We start from the raw sequence: 20,527 nt of genomic DNA on the forward strand, positions 1-20,527 counted from the left end.
TTCCTGATTCCTGTTAATTGTTCAGTTCTTATATTTGTTTGTCTTGTGTCACTCACACATGGACACACATGTTCTCCAAGAAACCAGATAAGAGAAGAGAGGGAAAAATGCTGTTATGGTTCTTTGTATTGTACTGTGAAAATATCAGCACTTTTTATTTGAACATGGAGTTCTACTTATGACTTTTTCACAGAATATTTATTTCTGGAAAATTGTAGTTTAAAGTATGAATATTTTTGCAGCTAATTTTAACAAATTGAACTGTGCAATAAAGAGGTGTAATAAAATTTTTTTTTATATTTTGTGTTTTCAGTTGCACATGTTTTATCAAGATTTGAGGAGAATACAGATTTAAAAAAGAACACATGTCTATTATTTACATTTAAAATATACCTGCAACATTGGTTAAAAAAAAAAAAAAAAGACTCGAAAGGACTTGAAATTCCAAGTTTCAGGCTTGGGACTTGACTTGACTGTTGCCTGTCTTGACTCGAGACTTGACTTGACTTGACTGTCTTTGCTTGAGACTTGACTCGGGACTTGAGGATAAAGACTTGGACTTACTTGAGACTTGCAAAACACTGACTTGGTCCCACCTCTGCTGTCAACATGTGGTTTGTGTGACGTGGGAGGCGGCAGACGGACGAGACACGGATCTGCTGGTTCAACAGACGTCACTTTTAATGTTAACACAAATACAGCGCATACAGCGCACGTAGAACACGTAATAACGTTAAACTGTGGACAACGACGAGCACAGGACACTGCGCGAGCACACAATAAATAGACAGACCTGGTGCAGCGCGACTGGCGAACGCGCCTGGTGCAGCCCAGCCGATCTCCCCTCTCTGTGGGCCGTAGGACCCTCCCCCTTCGCTTCTCAACCGCGCTCCGGAGCGGGCAGTCTGTGCTTCCATCTCCATCTCCTCCTCCTCCTCACTGCCCCGGCTCCAGCTCATGGGCTGCCACCCCGGGAGCAGTCCATCCTCTCTCCTCTGGAGCGATCGGAGGATGGGCCCGCCTCTGGAGTCCACCTCCCTTTCACAGTCCCAGCAGATAGCTCCGAGGGGGGAGGGCTCTCATCCTCCTCCTCAATATAGGAGGAGCCCTCCGATGGAGGGTAATCCTCATTTACCTCCTCCTCCCCTCCGTCCTCTACGGTGGGAGAGGGGTACACGGGCAGAGGGAGGTACTCCTTTTCCTCCGCGTCTTCCTCCTCTCCGTAGTCAACAGTGGAGGCGTCGCACACAGACGGAGGGTAGTCTTCCTCCTCCTCCTCGCCGTAGTTCACGGTGGAGGCGTCGCACACAGACGGAGGGTAGTCCTCCTCCTCCGCCTCACCGTCCTCCACAGTGAGAGAGGGGCACACGGGCGGAGGGAGGTAGTCGTCTTCCTCTGAGTCTTCCTCCGAGTCCCCCTCTCCAAACTCGCCCTCTGGGGTTGAGGGCCGCGGTGCTGGGCAGGGGAAGAGGCACGGTGGCGCCACTTGCTGGCGCGCTTTGCCTTTTTCGGCCGGGTGGCGTAGGCTGGCATCGTTGGTGTCTCAGATGGCTCATCGTTCTGTGACGTGGGAGGCAGCAGACGGACGAGACACGGATCCGCTGGTTCAACAGACGTCACTTTTAATGTTAACGCAAATATAGCGCATACAGCGCACGTAGAACACGTAATAACACACAGAGACGTATAAACTGTAGACAACGACGAGCACAGGACACTGCGCGAGCGCACATTAAATAGACAGACCACATAATCCCCACGTGATTATGAGACGAGCCACAGGTGAGATGGATTATCGCAAGACACAACCGCAGCCACGGAGTTCCACAGACGCAGACGATGCACGTGGACAACGTAAACACACGCCCAAAAGGGAGGGGCCGGGGTCCTCAACGTGACAGTTTGATTCCCTGTGGCAGCTATTTTGTAAAATAGATTTGTTATGACAGTTGTCACTGGTGTTAGAATCCTGATGGGTAACGGTACATGAAATGTTCAAATAAATGTACAAAAAAGGCAAAAAGCCATTTAGGTGTACTCCTAAAAAAAGAAATCTATGTAGGAAAAATTTCCACCTGTCAAAAGTGGACATTTTTGTAGAATGGATGCCTATCAGATGCCTGATAGAATGGTCTTAAAACAGTCAGGCACTGGTTGACTGCTTCATCCTCATCAGTAGGGAAAGGCACTATGTCAGTACTAAGTGATGCCAGGGCTGCCCCTAAAGGTTCTCTCTGCTCATAAAGCCTATTGAGCAAGTGTTGTTCCATCTGGTTTTCATCTCTTGAACCAGTTTTTTTGGGGGAGGCATACCCATATTAGCTTGAATGGAGCACAACTTTTCCTTTGCTTTTGAACTGAACTTGAAGTGTGCCACTATTCTGCAGGCCTTACCGCACGTTTTCCAGCTCAGAAGTCTGACAGAGTGATTTTTGACAATCTGATTGAGCATGTGAGCAAAGCAATAAATGTGTGTAATGTTTAAATGAGAAACACTTGCCACAATATTGTGAGCTCCACCAGTAACCATCTCACAGACATTTTGAGCGATCCCCCACTTCATCATCAAATTTGTAATTGTGTCTGAAATATTAGCTGCTGTGTGGTTCTCTGGAAAATACTGCACACCTACTGCATACCTAAAAGCACAGTAGCCAGATCTAGGCTCTCTGACACATAATGGCAAGTGACACCAATGTATGCATCCATGTTGACTGAAGTCCACGTCGGCAGTCATATTAACAGCTGAAGTCTGCTTCATTTCTGCCAAGCCTTTCTCTTTGGTTTAATTCAAACGCTGTGAGCCAATGAAAGGTGAAGCACAAAGCGAAACAGCGAACACGTTCGAAGCTTCGAATGTCATCGGTCATGTGCAGTGGTGGACGAAGTACACCAATTATGTACTTGAGTAAAAGTACAGTTACCTTGCATTGAATATTACTCAAGTAAAAGTAAAAGTATTCACCTCAGTTTTTTACTTGAGTAGAAGTACAAAACACTGTAAAACATTACAGCCACATTATGTTATGTGAACTCACTTCTTCTTTTCAGTTCAAATTGCCATGGTAAGTTTAGGATATTCAACTCAAATTCCTTCGTCTTAAATAAAAATAACTTAAAATACCACGTTGTCTTAACTTCTGGTGAGTTTTTCAGAATTGCCCAAGTTTATTGAACTTATGTTTGTAAGTTATTGGTTAAAAAAAGAAAAGTGGGAAGATTTGAATATGCAGAGATGTAGGCACCATTTTAGAATTTAGAAAATGTTGGCATACTTTTTACAACTTTAAAACCATGGGAGCATTGGGCTAACCACTTTTTTACAGTGGCATAGCAATTAATATTAACAAGGAGCAACAAAAAATCAACTATAGGGAAGTACTTTCAGCGGCGGAGGGACTCAGGACGACACACATTATGATGGACTCAGGACGATACACTCGATGATGGACTCAGGGCGACACACTCGATGATGGACTCAGGGCGACACACTCGATGATGGACTCAGGGCGACACACTCGATGATGGACTCAGGACGACACACATTATGATGGACTCAGGACGACACACATTATGATGGACTCAAGAAGATGCTTTTCAAAACCTGTCTGCTTATCTTAGTACTGTCTATATAAGTAATACAGATATATGAAAATGAATGTATATATATCCCTACATTCCTATGCACTGTGGAGCAGGTCGTTCTTGCTAGTTAGCTAGGACAGCTAGCTAGATAAGCTAACTACAAATTTGGCTTAACATCAGCATTGCATTGAAATACCTGTATTTAATGTAGTGTTTCCTCGTTTATCGCGTGTGTTACGTTCCAGAACCACCCGCGATAAACGAAAATCCGCGAAGTAGGGACGCACCACTATATTTATTTAACCATTTATGCACCATTCACTGTAAATCGTAATATTTTATGTATTATAATATTCCTTTATTGTTCAAATTAATATTCTAAATATATTTTATACATTTTTGTAGTGTAAAAATTGTAAATGTAAATGCAAGAGATTAATATAATTGTGCTTACCTGAGGCTTTGGCAGAAGTCAGTTACCTTAGTTCATTTGAATTTCTTCAGAAAATTAAACGGGCTCATTTTGATGATGTCATAGACATTAAGTGCTTTTGATTGGCTGGTGTGTATGTTGGCCCTGGGACATCATCAAAATTGTTGCCCTCAGGACACTTTTGACTTGGCAAAATCAGGAGGTGCGCGGAGGCACACGCCTGACTCCGGACGGCAATCTGAATGCAGCGTGATTAACCAAGTGGAGTTTGGCTAGCTGGAGTAGCATTTACAACGTAACCACAGCAGCGACAGCGGGTTTTCATTGTTCAAAACATAACATATGTCGTGCATTGTAACACCATATTTATCTGTTGGTGTTGAAGAATTTGTCTTTACTCTTTAGACTCTTTTAAATAATTAAACTATCACTTGTGTATAGGGGTGGAGCATGGAGTACGCTACCTCCCATGAGCACTTGCGGCACGAAGCGGTATGCTAAAAGAGTAAATGTTTGGTTAAATGTGATAGATTATGTTATTATGTGGTTTGTTTTGGTCATACGTGTTTGTTCCGTACAGTCACTTGTATTTATTTTAGCACTGTTAGGCTCACCGTGTTCATGTCATGTTGGAAGAGTAATGACCTGGTTTGAACTTAAAAACATAAGCATGGTTAACTTAAAATAATAAGTTATGTGAATATTGCTGAAGTTTTATTAACTTGAAAGTATGTGTTAAACCAGTCAGGAATTGCAAGTTTATTTAACTAAATAGATAATTTTTAAAATGGATAAATTAAACACAGTAAGTTGTTTTAATTCAGTGCATCAAGTTGAAACAATGAATAATCAGTATTTGAACAACTTGTTTAACTTAACATCTTGAGTTGTAACAAAGGTTTCCTTCAAGTTGAGTTTACTCAGCTTTTTAAGGCTAAAAAAAGTAAAAAACCTTTTTTTTCTTAGCGTCACATCAAAACCACTAGGCCTACTCGATCAACAGTTGAACAACGAAACAGTGCCTTACATTTGCCTAGCAAACACAAAATACTCAAAACTATATTATATTTAAGTAAGACCAAGTGCTTTTGAAGCAACAACACAAAAAGCACTAATTCAAGTTTCAATATTTTATTTTTCATTTATTTCAGTTGTCAAAAAACGAATAACAAATAACAAACACCATCACAACTGATGAAAATCAATAAAAACACAACTGATAAATTATTCACTATAAACATTACATTTGATTTTTCATTTCATTTCATTTGATGAATCATTACCCAAGTTTTGAAGAGGCGATACACTATATGAAGAGGTTATACGTTGTCCACCTAGCTCTAGCACCTAGGACTAGAACTGTGTGCAGCCCAACCAACTGAACTCATAATATTAAACTTGGCCAAATAATTAATATTATACCACAGTTAGTTCCGACCCTACAATGTGATTGGCTGAGAGGCGATCTAGGCGTGTTGTAGCACTGTAACCGAAGCTCTCCATGTATTACTCCGCCACATACAGGTAACCTAGCAACGAAGCAGCGTTTACAAGCCAAACAGCGCAACTACAAACAAGCAGCAACATTATCAAAATGAATTACAGGGAGTTCGTTAAATCTATTGGCTTCGAAAGCATTTGTTTCTGAAACTGGATGATTAAGCTATAAATGACCAGCCTGATTCCTCCAATGAGCCAAGGTTTATCACGCTTACAATGATTTGGATGAGCTGGAAATGCAGAGAAACGTAAAACAAACGTCCTGGGCTCTTCATGTATTTACATCCTGGTTAAAGAGCACCGACATTGCAGTCGATTTTAGTAATCATCAACAAAAATGAAATGAATCAGCTTTTACGACGTTTTTATGGATCCGTCAGAAACGTGAAGGGAGAGTTATAAAGCATCAGCAGCTATATTATATATATAACTGTTGTACTTTATTTTTAATAAATACAATTTTATCAACAGTTGTGTGTATATTTACCGCTATAGGCTAATATTTATTGGGTAAGGCTGTCCCAGTGTTGTGTAAGTTTAGCAGCGAGCCATTGAATGAAACTATTTTAACTGGCGGAGTATTTTTAACCAAACAGGTCGTATTTTCTCGTCCTCTTTAACTCAAAATCTTTCAATAAACAGCGATAATTGAACTGTGGTATAATCGCAATAATACACTCGAGGTTCGTGCTATAACGTGTAATATTGGCACTGCTGTGCTGATCTACGGGACTCGGCCTGCGGCCTCGTGCCTACGACCGCAGCACAGCAATGCCAATATTACACGTTATAGCACGAACCTCGAGTGTATTATTGCGTAAATAATTAATATAATAATCATTTTTAATAATTTAGCTTCGCTTCGCTCATGTTTGTTTGCCTTTGCCTCCCTCATAGGAATGAATTGCGAAGTTCGCTTCGCTTGGCCAAATTCGCGTGTATGTGTCCCCGGCTTTAACGTTTGATGTGGGAGTCTCCTGTGTTAAACTGGCGTTTAGCATCTCCACAGATTGCAATTTGGGTACTAGCACACTGCTTTGGATAAAAGCATGTTAAATGTAGTGTATTTCAATGTTATATAAATAACCGGGGTATATAAACCACCCTGTTGGTAGTTCTCATCTAATGGCGAACTTACCTCGATGTTTTCAAGTTTGACGGCGAGTTCATAAATGATGACAGCGATGTGTTCTTCGGAATGCAGAGGAGACACTTTAAGCAATACGAATCATTTTTCTTTTCGAGGAATTCAAACAATTGTGCTAAATAAGGCCAGGGGTGTTGGGGGAAGACATCTGTTGCAGCCATGTCAGATCCTCAGCCATTTAGCGTACAAATCTTAATCTCTTACTGAGCGCTGATTGGTTATAGTCTGTGACACGGTACACTTTAACATTTCGGTATTTTATTAAGCGTTGATTTAAAAATAAAAAAACGAATAAAATTTACTTCGTTACTGTCCACCACTGGTCACGTGACACTGGTGTTTCAATACAAACTCCAACACAGCGTTTCTAATCACTGCGCAAACCTCATCAGCAACTACAAAAAAAAACGTCTGGTCTGACTGCTGTGCTTGCCAACAAAGGTTTTGCCACCTTGCTAGAGGGATCAAATACTTATTTCTCTCTGCAAAATGCAAATAAATGTATATATTTTATACAATGCAATTTTATGGATTTCCATTTAGATATTGTCTCACTGTTAAAATAAACATAGCCTTAAAATTATAGACTGTTCATGTTTGTCAGTGGGTAAACTTACAAAATCAGCAAGGGATCAAATAATTATTTCCTCCACTGTATATTATAAGTCACAAGGTCCGTAGTGCACTACACTTCCCAAAGAAAACATTTTTATAAAAGTCAAAATGGCTATAATGTTATTGTAAAATGTCAATGTTGAAAAATAAGGGATGCACTAGGCTACCTGTTTCAGCTGCATATATGCCCATTGAAAAGGAAAACATTTCAGTACAATGCAAATTTATTTAAACCATATTGTCACAGTGGCAAGGTGGGGCCAGTGAAGGAGTGGTGCACGACACATTTATTAACATGACAAGAAATACACAGATGACAAGACAAATAACAATTCAAAAACCTACCACGGGTGACTTTTGATATACAGTGCAGGGTCTTCCTGGCAACCAACTTCCTCACTGGTACTTAATTGAGACATTTTGTTTAATATCTCAAGTCTCTGCCATGAACATCTTCATACAAAGCTACATACATGTCTGCTATGTCATTGCTGGAGTGTGATTGGACATGTGTGATAGATCACGCACAAACGCAACAGGGTGTTGGAATGGTACATGTTAATACTTCTCATCCCAACAGTCAGATCACAATCTATCTGGATGGCACAATCTATCTGGATAGTTTTTCTTTTAAATGTGTCCTGCCAGATTGAACATCAAGCCAAAATAAAATAGGATTAACAAGGTAGAAAGTACAGATAAATGGGTAAAAATGTAAGATGTAGAAGTAAAAGGTTGGCTTTTTACTCCAGAAAAATGTCGATAGCCATAATTTCTACTTAAATAAGGGAGCAACGTACTTGTACTTTGTTACTTGACACCTCTGGCTGTGTGAATGCGCTGGTGCTGCTTAAGATTACAAAGATTAGAAAAACTTTTCCCACACTCTGAATGGTTATGGCTTCTCTCCTGTGTGAATGCGCTGGTGTCGCAGGAGATTACTGTGTTGAGTAAAACTCTTCTCACACTCTGAGCAGTGATATGGCTTCTCTCCTGTGTGAATTCGCTGGTGTCGCTGGAGATGACTGTGCTGAGTAAAAGTCTTCTCACACTCTGAGCAGTGATATGGCTTCTCTCCTGTGTGAATGCGCTGGTGCAGTTGAAGACTTCTCTGTTGACTAAAACGCTTCCCACACTCTGAACATTTATATGGCTTATCTCCTGTGTGAATGTGTTGGTGTTGCTTAAGATTAGTATGCCGAGAAAAATTCTTCCCACATTCTGAGCAGTAATATGGCTTTTCTCCAGTGTGAATTTGCTGGTGTCGCTGAAGAGTACACTGATGAGTAAAATTCTTCCCACACTCTGAGCAGTGATATGGCTTCTCTCCTGTGTGAATGCGCTGGTGTTGGTTGAGATTACCCTGTTGAGTAAAACTCTTCCCACACTCTAAGCAGTGATATGGTTTCTGTCCTGTGTGAATGCGCTGGTGTCCATAAAGACTACTCTTATGATTAAAACTCTTCCCACACACTGAGCAGTGATACGGCTTCTCTCCTGTGTGAATGAGCTGATGTTCATGGAAACTACTCTTATGAGCAAAACTCTTCCCACACTCTGAGCAGTGGTACGGCTTCTCTACTGTATGAATGAGCTGGTGTTCGTGGAGACTACTCTTACGAGCAAAACTCTTCCCACACTCTGAGCAGTGATACGGCTTCTCTCCTGTGTGAATGTGCTGGTGTTTGTGGAGACTACTCCTATTATTAAAACTCTTCCCACACTCTGAGCAGTGATATGGCTTCTCTCCTGTGTGAATGTGCTGGTGTTGCTTGAGAGAACTGTGCTGATAAAATTTTTTCCCACACTCTGAGCAGTGATACAGCTTCTCTCCTGTGTGAATGTGCTGGTGTTGCTTGAGATGACTGTGCTGAGTAAAACTCTTCCCACACTCTGAGCAGTGATAATGCTTCTCTCCTGTGTGAATGCGCTGGTGTTTGTGGAGACTACTCTTAATATTAAAACTCTTCCCACACTCTGAGCAGTGATACGGCTTCTCTCCTGTGTGAATGCGCTGGTGTTTGTGGAGACTACTCTTATTATTAAAACTCTTCCCACACTCTGAGCAGTCATACGGCTTCTCTCCTGTGTGAATGCATTGGTGTTGCTTAAGAGAACTGTGCTGAGTAAAATTCTTCCCACACTCTGAGCAGTGATATGGCTTCTCTCCTGTGTGAATGCGTTGGTGTCGCTGGAGATGACTGTATTTAGTAAAACTCTTCCCACACTCTGAGCAGTGATACGGCTTCTCTCCTGTGTGAATGCGCTGGTGTTGCTTGAGATTACTCTGATGAGTAAAACTCTTCCCACACTCTGAGCAGTAATAATGCTTCTCTCCTGTGTGAATGCGCTGGTGTTGCTTGAGATTACTCTGATGAGTAAAACTCTTCCCACACTCTGAGCAGTGGTAGCTTTTCTCTTTTTCCATGCTTCCTGATTTCAACTGTCTGACATACTCCTCAGATAAATGTTTTTATGTGGGTAAATTTGACGTACTTAGGAAAGAGGACACAGCAGTAGATGATGTGGCAATGGACACTATTGATTTCTAAAGGGAAAAAATATGAAACAATTATGAGAAATGTTTGGGCTCTGCACAATACTAAAGACATTCATACTAAAAACCATCAGGAGAAGAGCTAGGCTTCATTCCTTCACTAAAATGAAAACACTTGTCCAATTTGTGATACATGTCGCTCTCTGTTTGATCCAGTGCCATTGTTTACAGTCTATAGGGACTTTTATTTTGTAGGGCTCATCAACTTTATATTCAAAGTTGTTTTCCCTCCTCTCTCTCTCATGGTGCTACAGAGCTGCGTTGGTCTGTTGAAGCTCCTTATGAGTTCCAGCAGTGTGATTTGATCTTTTAAATTATTGTGCCTCTTTGTATCAGATAATTAATCTATGGGCAGCACCAAGATATCACAGAAAATGTCATATTTAATGGGGAAAATGTTCTTTTCATGGTTCGTGATGTGATTTTCACTGCTGTGAATTTGGCAGGGTCCTATTCCTGTTTGAGGATGAACCAAAAAGTTTAGCAGTCATAAAAATGTAATCTTTTCATGGTACTTTAAAATGGTTTTACAGATAACTGTATAATACGATGATTACTGTGCATAAGGAGTGTCACCATACCTTTATCATTTCACTCAACAGCTATATAACAAATGCATTACTAGCTAGTTCAGGGAAGTTAGAAAACCTGTGTGTGTATAATGAGATTCAGAGATACTGTGCTAGTACTGTGTAAAATGATGTATACCTCAGCCTTTGTGTGTAATGAGACTGGAAGACTGTTCAATGACCCCAAAACACCCAAAACTACCAAAGCCGCATTATGCGGTAAAACTGGGCCTGTTGGTTGTGTGTGTTTTAAATGGTTGCTGATTTATCTGGATACTGAGGAAATTGTCACAGTTTAAAAAAATAATTTACCTCTTCCGAAGTTCTCATCAACTGTCTCACTGTTAAGCCAACTTCTTCAACATTCACGTAGGACTGCAAGTGATTAGAATAAAATATTAAAATTTTCACATATCCATATTAAAAAAAAAAAAAAAAAAGATATAAAAACTAAAAAATGCAGGTAAAACATGCACATGTGATGTTTATCCAACACATCCACTTTATTCCAACTGTTCCTCAACCAGGGGTGGAGAGTAACGAATTACATTTACTCACGTTACTGTAATTGAGTATTTTTTATGAGTAATTTGTAATTTTCTGAGTAGTCAGGGCATCTGCACATTTTTAAATCTCAAATTCAATGACTTTTAAGACCTTTTTAATACCTCTCACAAGAAAAAATAATACCAGGGTTGCCAACTTTTTAAGATCACTTGGAGTGAGATTTGAACCTGGAGGGGGTGGCGAGTGTAAATTGTTGAGGGGGGGTGGGGGGGTGGCGACCGCAAGTTGTTAATGGGGGGGGGGGGGGGGGGGCCCACGACCTCACTTCACGGGGATTACGTCATTGTCGGCACGCGGAACCTCGCATCGGTCGCGACGCATCAAGTATGAACCAAGTTTGACGCGGCTCAGGGATTACGGTACATGCAGCGCCGTGCCTGTACATTTAAATTGTAATGGTCCAATGAACGTAATTTAAAAACCAGGACATTTCCTCACTTAAAAAAAAAACCCGGGACAGGACGTGAAATACGTCCTGGGAAATACGGACGTTTGGTCGCACTACACAGTAGACAAATCATTTTTGGCACTTACAGTTAAACTGCAGTTAGCAGCGAATGACTCGATATGCATATTACTATTACGAGTGCTATCATATCGCTTGTGTTTTTCAGATTTCATATGAGAATCCAGCGCTTTACAGCCCATTGTACCAAGTTTGAATGTTTTTCGGCAAGTTCACATTGCGCCTAATACGAATCACTGGAAGGTTTCAGCCAGCCACAATATTTTTCATCCTCCAGCCACTTCGCTGAATGGACATTTACCCATGTCTGCATCGGAGCCTTGTGTTGTTGTTGTTCCCGCCGCAGCCCTCAAATAAGAAAAGGAGCTTGTTGGGCAGCTAAAGCATCGTCTGCTGTTTCCACCTTTTAGGTGACGTACTACTGGAGCATACGGCCATTGCGAAAATGATCATTATTGTGGGATATACATCAGTAAAATAAAACAGACAAACTGAGCAACACAATTATTTAATGCCTCCCCTCCTAAAATTCCAGACATTTTAAGACAATTTTAGACCTTGAATATGTAAAACTAAATTTAAGATATTTAAAGACTTTTTAAGGACCCGCGGGTACCCTGGTAGTATTTGAAATATGTCATTTTTACTTTTACTCGAGTAAAAATAGAGTATGTAGTAAGTAGTTTTACTTCGCTACATTTGAATCCCCTCATGTTACTAAGTAAAAAAATATTGATGTTCAAAATTTTTATGCGGGCGGAAATTTAAACTCTTGAGTCCCAAAACTGAAAGTCAATTGCGTGGCTCTGCCTTGCGTGCACCCTTTCCATTGTCTCAATCAGGTCGTAATCTGGTGGATCTAATAAGCTACTAGGGGTGGGCGATATGGGGAAAAAAATTTAGCACAATTTTTTTTGCATAAAATCACGATTTTGATTTTTTATCACGATATTCCATCCAAAAAAAAATGGGGGGCTACAACGCTTTCTTTCTAAGCAGATTTTAATGAGTGACACTGATAAAGTGCACTATTGCACTAAATATACAATATTTCCCAGCACGTTAAATTTAATTAAGTTAAATATTTATACATATAGTAGAAATGATTTGAAATAATTAGCTTTTTTTATTACATTATTTAATGGTTGTTTATTTTCAAAACGCCCAATCTTAACGTCTTCACGTTCTCTCATGTTTCGTCCTGGAATTACAAGAGAACTGTTCAGTCAGACAGATATTTGTTGTGAAACAAAGTAGTTACAATTTCAAGCATGTTCAAGTACTTTAGCCTAAATTCCAGCACTTTTCAAACCTGGAACACAATGCAACATTAAAATTCATCAGGTAATTGTTCATTCCCTTGTTTTTGAGGGGTGTTTCTTTATACTACCACATTGTTTCGGAGACCACTGCAAAGAACGTGACGCGCCAAGTAGCCTCCACGTTCGCGCAGGTTTGCGCGAGGTGTGCGGAGTCGCGCACTACGGTCATTAGCGAAAGTATAAGATCCAGCCAGACAGGAGGGAGGTAACTTATCTACATAATGTCCGAAAATCTGAAGGTGGGATGACCCGCAAGTCAATCAAATGACACCGCCGTCATCCATCCAGCGCTGATGAGCGCCAGTGAGAGGATCATATTTCGGCCACAAAACGGATAGCACGCGCATGTGTGTGGTTTATTATGATTAGACGGATTCGACTGGATATTCGTCGTAGTGACGGAGAACTTGAACCCATGATCTGACGCATCACCTTGACCAGATGGCCAAGGCTGAGGTGGAACAGGGTGCGCTCAGACAGAATTCGTCAGACGAAGAGCGTGCTCGCTCTCTGCGCGTGGAGGGCAATACTGAAAGTGGTTTTGGATTTTAACTTCAACAGTAAACAGCTCTCACTATGATTCCCTCTACTGATGCGAAGCGGAATGGGTGGATTACAGCCTATTTGAAAGAAATAAACACAAACACAAATACATTTAAACGGCTCCCAGAGTGCGACTTGGTTCATTTAGTTCATTTTAAAGATCCGTTCAATAGAATCAGATCGTTGGCGAATTACCCATCACTACAGTGTATTGATACTGTGGGCAACAGTGCTGGCGGGCCTCATATTGTCCCCGGCCTGGACCACAGACACAAACATAGACCAAGAGATTAGAGAGAGCATAGAAGAGAGAGCCAAAGGAGAAAGTGTAGAAACACAAGAGCAGTGGTATAAACACTGACCGGCATAAAAAGGGAAACTAATCAGACTATGAGACCAGAGACAGCTGGAAACAATAAACGGAGCGAACAAACCGAAAAAAAATGGCAGCAACGACAAAGGTGGGGCGGGGTAGGGGTGGAGCCAGACAGGACATCTACCTAACAAGCTTCAGTTTAATTTCCTTCATATTTTAGGCAGGACCATAGATATAACCTCAACCTTTTAGAATAGTTTGATATAAAGAGAATTATCAAGCTACATAAATGACCAAATAGATTATCGCTAGATTGAAGACTTAACTGACTTGTGCTCATGGTGATATAAGGACTCGTTTTCCCACCCTAAATTTAAACAATAAGGGTAAAGCCAAAAGTATGTTGGACAGACTTGACTCACTAAACTCACTTGCTCTCTTCACTGGCTTCCAGTAGCGGCACGCATCAGATATAAAACCTTGATCCTTGCTTACAAAGCCAAAAATGGACTGGCCCCTCACTACATGATGTCCATGGTCAAAAGCCGATCTGTACAGCGAACACTCAGAACCTCAAGCTTGGCTCGAATCGAAACTCCATGCTTAAAGTTTCACGGAAGACAAAGCTCCAGACTATTCTCCGTCCTGGCTCCAAGATTGTGCAACGACCTTCCATTAGCTACTAGGACTGCAGAGTCTATTGCCATCTTCAAGCGTAGACTGAAGACCCACCTGTTTTTTGAGTTCTTACCAGAACATTAACTCAGCAGATAGCTGTTGTTCTTAAATTGTATGTCTGTCTATGGATATTTGTGCTTCTTGGTAAACGTTTAATTTGCAAAACACTAGGTAATGACATTGACTCCTGTAGTTTAGTAGTAGTCTGACTCAATTGTATCTTGAATTCTAGCCTATCCGTACTATTACCTAAGATGAATTCTGTGATCAGATGCAAAGCACTTTGTAAGTCGCTCTGGATAAGAGCGTCTGCTAAATGCAGTAAATGTAAACGTTTTAGTAAAATTCATATTTGATTTTATTTTCGCTGTCACTGATAAAAAACAAACAATTGGACAAAACAGATGGGTCTAAGACTCAAAATGCTGATCCCACAGATATCTATGACCAAGACTACATGCACTCAGGGTGACAACATTAACATGCAAACGTGAAATAACACGCGTTTGTCATTTATTTTGTATTTATTTTATTTTTGCACCGAAACAGGAATGGATGGTAAGAATACATTAGATGACTCTGAAAGACTAAAGTCTGAAAGTTACAAGGTTGCTGGTGTAGGTCCACCATGTTATATCAAGTCAGAGGGGTCGTCTACCTGGACATTTTAGAGCACTTCATGCTTCCCTCTGTCGACAAGCAGGACTTGGCACCAGTCCACACTGCCAAAAGAACCAATACCTGGTTCAATACCTGGATTTTTCCATGAAACATATCTGCCTACAAATGGGGAAAGTTTGAAGGGATTCTGAGATGGTCTATCAAAATTTTGGTTGATTTGACATGGAATGACCCCTGGTTTAATAACCATAGTAGAGGTGTATTCAACTAAGGATTTTCATAGTCGAATCTGATTCGTCAGATTTTCCCTTTAGTCGACTAATAGTTGAATCAGGGTATTTATTTTATCTAGAGCACCTTAAACAGTATCCCGTTCTCATTCATTTTTTCCACTTCAAAGTAAAAACCTAAAACACTCAGATAAATGAATAAACATGGTAGGTCGGCTTTATTCAGCTTTTATTTATTTATTTATTTTTTATGAAACGCTAGAGAACATTAACCGTCAGTGTGCAAATCGAACAGGCACTGTGCAAAATGTCACAAATATTTTAAATAAAATGTGCCTGCCTGAAAATATAAACTGCCACACAACAGAAAAAAATTATAAGTAAAGGTTCAAGTAACGGGGTTTAAAAAGCAAACAACAACAAAAAATGTTTATAGGCCTACTTGCCGAGACGCACCGCAACGACACGACCGAAACGACAAACGGCTGAACTGTTTTTTTTCGACTTACGTGTTTTAAATGGTATGCCATGTTGGTTGTTGTCGTGTGAAATGAAAGACGTTGATGACAAATTGCACTTTATTTTGTTTGATTCATCTTTATCAAGATACTTTTGAAGTTTTTTGTAGCCATTATAATCTTGGAAGATGCAAATACTGTACCGTGTTCAGCTCCGCTAATTTGGATTGTGCAACTGCAGGGTGTGATTTATTAATGTGTAGTAAGGAAGATGCCTATTGTTAATGCGCACACATTTTAAAATATTTATTAACAGAAATTAGAATTATTTTATTTGACAAAGGGCTATATATAACGAAAACAAAGACATTTCATGTAACAACTAATTCTTAGCAGCATCCTTGGGCACCCCCATGCAGTTAGAATGGTACATTCGAATATGACGTTCATAGTCGACTAGGGGGTTTAGTCGACTATAGTCGAATCAGCGACTATTGCAGGTCACCCCTAAACCATAGTGCTTGATTGGTCAGCAACCTCACCTGACCTATGGGATATTGTCAAGAGCAAGATGAGAGTCACCAGACCCAACAATGCAGACAAGCTGAAGGCTGCTATCAAAGCAACCTGGACTTCCACAACACCTCAGAAGTGATACAGGCTGATGCAGTAATTTAAGTAAAGAGCCCCGACCAAGTATTGAGTGCATTTACTCTACATACTTTTCAGTAGACCAACATTTCTGAATTAAAAATATTTTATTTCAGTTGGTCTTATATAATATTCATATTTTCTGGGATAATAAATTTGGGTTTCATTGGTTGTAAGCCATAATCATCAACATTAACAGAAATAAACACTTGAAATAGATTGCTCTTTTTGTTATGAATCTATATATGGGTTTCACTTTTCATATTGAATTTCTGAAGTAAATTAACTTATTGATGATATTCAATTTTTTTTTGATGCACCTGTATATGTAGTCTACAGGATTTAATATGTTCAGCCAGTAATATCAAGAATGGCCTGTAGATGGGCACTATATATATGGGTGTACTTGTCCTAAGAACAAGGAGAATGGCGTGATCTCACCTAAAAATAATCTTAACATGAAGACGATTTCAGTATGAATTACTGTAGTCATTAAAATGGGATTGTCACAGTCCCCTCGGCAACCCCTCGTTTTGGTTTGTTTCCTGCTTTCTTCTTGGAGCTTTTATTTTGAAATGCCCTTTTGTGTCCCCACCCTGTGAATTGGTCTCACCTGAGTCCTCGTTTTGTCTATTTTAACCCTGTGTCTTACCAGTTCATGTTGCTGGTTATCGCTTGTGTCTCTTGTGTGTAACTTTCCCAGTCAGTGGTTCTGTCCGTGTTCACCGAGATGTTTGTTACTGTAGTATCACCTGGTTGTTTTCAGTAGCCTTGTTTGATTTGTCTGTGTGTGGTTTGTCAGTAGTGTTGTTTGGTTTGTCTGTGTTTCATGTCTTCTTTGTTGTAGTCTTCCTTGCATGTTTGTTAATAAATTATTGTAAATATAAGATCTCCTGCATTTGCGTCAAGCCTGCTTCACCGAGTCGTTACAAGGATATTAATCTCAGAATCTTCTGCGTAAGCCTTTAAAGAAAATATTTATATTTATGAGTTTTATGTAGTTAAAGCTAATGTACTGTATAATAAAGCTATATAAACTGTTTAACCAGTTATGTCCGTGTTCAGTGAGTTATTCCTTTTCGCTGGTGTATTATCAGAAGCGCACGTCAATAACTATAATAAAACTACTAGCATACTTCCAACTAGCTTTTTTCTTAGTCACTGAGCTACAAAACAAAAGTAATATATTAATGTTTGTATATTAACAAATAAGATATCTGGCGGTAGAACATCTATTATAAAAACAGTTTAAAACATTGAATTTTCGACCAACTTAAGCTGGGCGTACGCTGTACGATATTTTAAATCGTGTACTCCGCTCCAGCTCAAACTGTACGACTAAATCGCAGGGAGAGTCGGCTCGTGGAGCTGCTTCAACAGTGCGATACTCTCACGAGGAGCGATTTCAATTTCAAACATGTTTGATATTCTTGCGACGCTGCGATTTCTGATCGGGAGTTGGTCGTGAGGTGTGAATCGCTCCTCGTTTACCTGTGTAAACTATACGATGCACGACACGCGATTGAGCCGAAACTCGGCCCGATCGCAAAAACAGTTGCACGAGTGAAAAATCGGCTGAAAATGGACCAAAAATCGCACAGTGTAGCCTACGCCCCATGACACGAGATTCAATCGTGAGGTACCGGAACGAACAAAATAATCTGGTTAAAAATGTTACGTGTTCGTGTTACGTACTACTAAGTTAAGTACTTACATAAGGTCAACCAGTAGTCCAACACGTCCAGACACAAACACAGTAGACTAATAGATGCAACACAACTAAACGACGGATGCTGATATTAAGGTTAAGAAACCTGTGATCTGAAATGCTCGATGGTGACGGTACGACAGTGGACCAAACCACTGTGTGGTTTATAAAGGGGGGTCACGTAATCCTTCAAAACTTAAAAACAAATATTAAGCGTCTATAATCAGTATAAATTCGTTCAGTGCATATTACTATATATCATTTAAAATAAAAAGTACATAAACTAATTTAAAAAAGAAATGTAATATGTCCCCAGTGCATTCAGCACTACCCACTCAGTCCGTAGAGCTCTGGAATCCACAAGTTCTCCTTTTGAAACTATAAAGATAACAGCAAACCTGTCCCAAAAAAGCCCACACCATAGGCATGTCCTACATTTGAGACCTAAAAAAACGTCCGGGGGGAATTTCAAAATCGTCCGGGATTTTGCGAAGGAAGTGTGGGTAGATCGCATGACATTAAAAAGTAGTGGATGAATGACAGGCTATCGTCAATCTGCACTGACGGTTGTATTTTGATTGACATACATGGTAGCCAATCTGACGTCTAGGGTTCTGTCTTATCTGCTTCTATGTATGAATACAAGGTAAACTTTTCATCAATTTTTGTCTGTTGTCCAGTCCCTTTTACATTCAGCTGCTATAAAAACATGCACCTCTACTTTACTGTTCCTCTAGCCTAGACGAAGACGTAACACATACCAAATATTGATTATATTGTCTTTACAATAAAATATGCAGATGCTCTCTCCCATATCTAACACATTCCAGATTAACCCATTGAATAAATTATACTAAAGGTTAAATGTTGGTTAAGAGTTTATATATAGCTTTGAACTTTATTTTTAAATTATACAGGATTACAGATCCTTCCTACTTTGCAAAAGGCCGTGGTGATTGAATTTCAAAACACTTTTTTGTGTATGTGAAATGTTTTTACGGAAAACCTTTATAAAAGATATTGGTTTGTAATTTGGGGTCTTGTATGTCTGATTTGGATACTTTATAATACTATATTATTAATATATACTTTATAATAATATATTATTAAAATATACTTTTTTCTACAGTAACTTCAGTCAGCTCCTCTTCTGGCTGATCAGCTCCCCAACTTTGGAAAATATCCTTTCGAAAGGAACAGATGATGCTGGGATGCAGATGTGCATGTGCAGTGGTGCTTCGGCACCTCTACGCGTGCTGCAGTCACACTGCGTCGTTGTTGACGTCATCACACTGTTTTGTCGTCCCACGTTGGTGATGGGCTTTAAATTCAGTGCGCCCAGTCACGGTATATATAATTACGCAATAATACACGAGAGGGAGTGCTATAACGTGTAATATTGGCACTGCTGTGCTGCGGTCGTAGGCACGAGGCCGCAGGCCGAGTGTATTATTGCGGGCCACAGGCCGAGGCCGTTACAATTTCAAGCATTTTCAAGTATTTAGCCTAAATTCCAGCACTTTTCAAACCTGAAACACAAAGCAACATTAAAATTCATCAGGTAGGCCTAAATGTTCCTTCCCCTGTTTTTGATGGGTGTTTCGTCGGTCGCGGAGGTTCGCGCAAGGTGTGCAGAGTCGCGCGCTACGGTCAGTCTCGAAAGTATAAACAAATAAATACTTTTAATGTCTTTTTTTAGGTTGTACAGACAAACAGCATTTTACAGATTATACCTAACTTTTAGAAAAAAACTTCAAATTTTTGTGCTTTTATGTTGGCTATGTTGCTTCTGTGATGTTGAGGTCTAGCTATAATAAGTTTGTGCTATTATCAGAAAAGAGCTTTTGTTTGTATTTTTTTCATCTATTTTTAACCTTATTTTTCTATTATTTACTTATGTATTTATTCATTTGTTTTATTATATTTTTTATTATTGCTAAATGTTGAGAGAACACAGCCTTGCACCGCACAAAATGTTTGCACTATTATTACTTGTACACGTGTTATCTTTCTGTATGGCATCATCAGCCTTTCCAGAATTATCTATCCCCCCCAACAAGTGATGCCCTCCACCAGCACTGCAAAAGGGCTAAAATAATGAGGTCATGTCTAAAGCAAAAGATTGGCACTCCATCTCCCACTGGACATGGTTGGCATCTGGAAGATGGAAATCTTCAAGTGACATGGATGACAAGAAATCCAGCCCTGATTCTGTTCTACATGTCATACACTGTGGTTGCAGAGTGAGTGTGTGTGTGTGTGGTTGCAGAGGGAGTGCCTGTGAGACAAACAGATGCTCCTGTTTCTCTGCAGGACTCTGTTGTACAGACTTGTGCAGGTGTTCCAGCTGTGCAAACACAAAGGAAACAGAGGATAAAGAAGATGATAGCTGCCCTGACACTGACAGTGAGGAATAGCATGTGTGTGTGTGTGAGAGAGAGAGAGAGATATTTTACCTCTATTCTATTTGTATCATTGTCATTCCTTTTATTATGGTTATGTATATAAGTTTATGCCGGTTGATGTAAATGCCAGTTGATGTGTATGCCCTCATTGTTTTG

The 20,527-nt window shown here is 40.0% G+C and overlaps 1 pseudogene across 1 annotated transcript; it reads right to left on the minus strand.

Moving 5' to 3' along the window:
- Positions 1 to 6,903: 6,903 nt before the first annotated feature.
- Positions 6,904 to 18,130, minus strand: LOC143473457 (uncharacterized; annotated as a pseudogene). Its single transcript, XR_013120533.1, has 3 exons — positions 17,973 to 18,130; positions 10,719 to 10,781; positions 6,904 to 9,828 (listed from the first exon to the last, which is right to left on the minus strand). The product of XR_013120533.1 is annotated as an uncharacterized LOC143473457 (transcript).
- Between the last annotated feature and the right edge of the window lie 2,397 nt (positions 18,131 to 20,527).

This window comes from Brachyhypopomus gauderio, chromosome 13 (assembly GCF_052324685.1).
Source record: "Brachyhypopomus gauderio isolate BG-103 chromosome 13, BGAUD_0.2, whole genome shotgun sequence".
NCBI classification, from domain to species: Eukaryota; Metazoa; Chordata; class Actinopteri; order Gymnotiformes; family Hypopomidae; genus Brachyhypopomus; species Brachyhypopomus gauderio.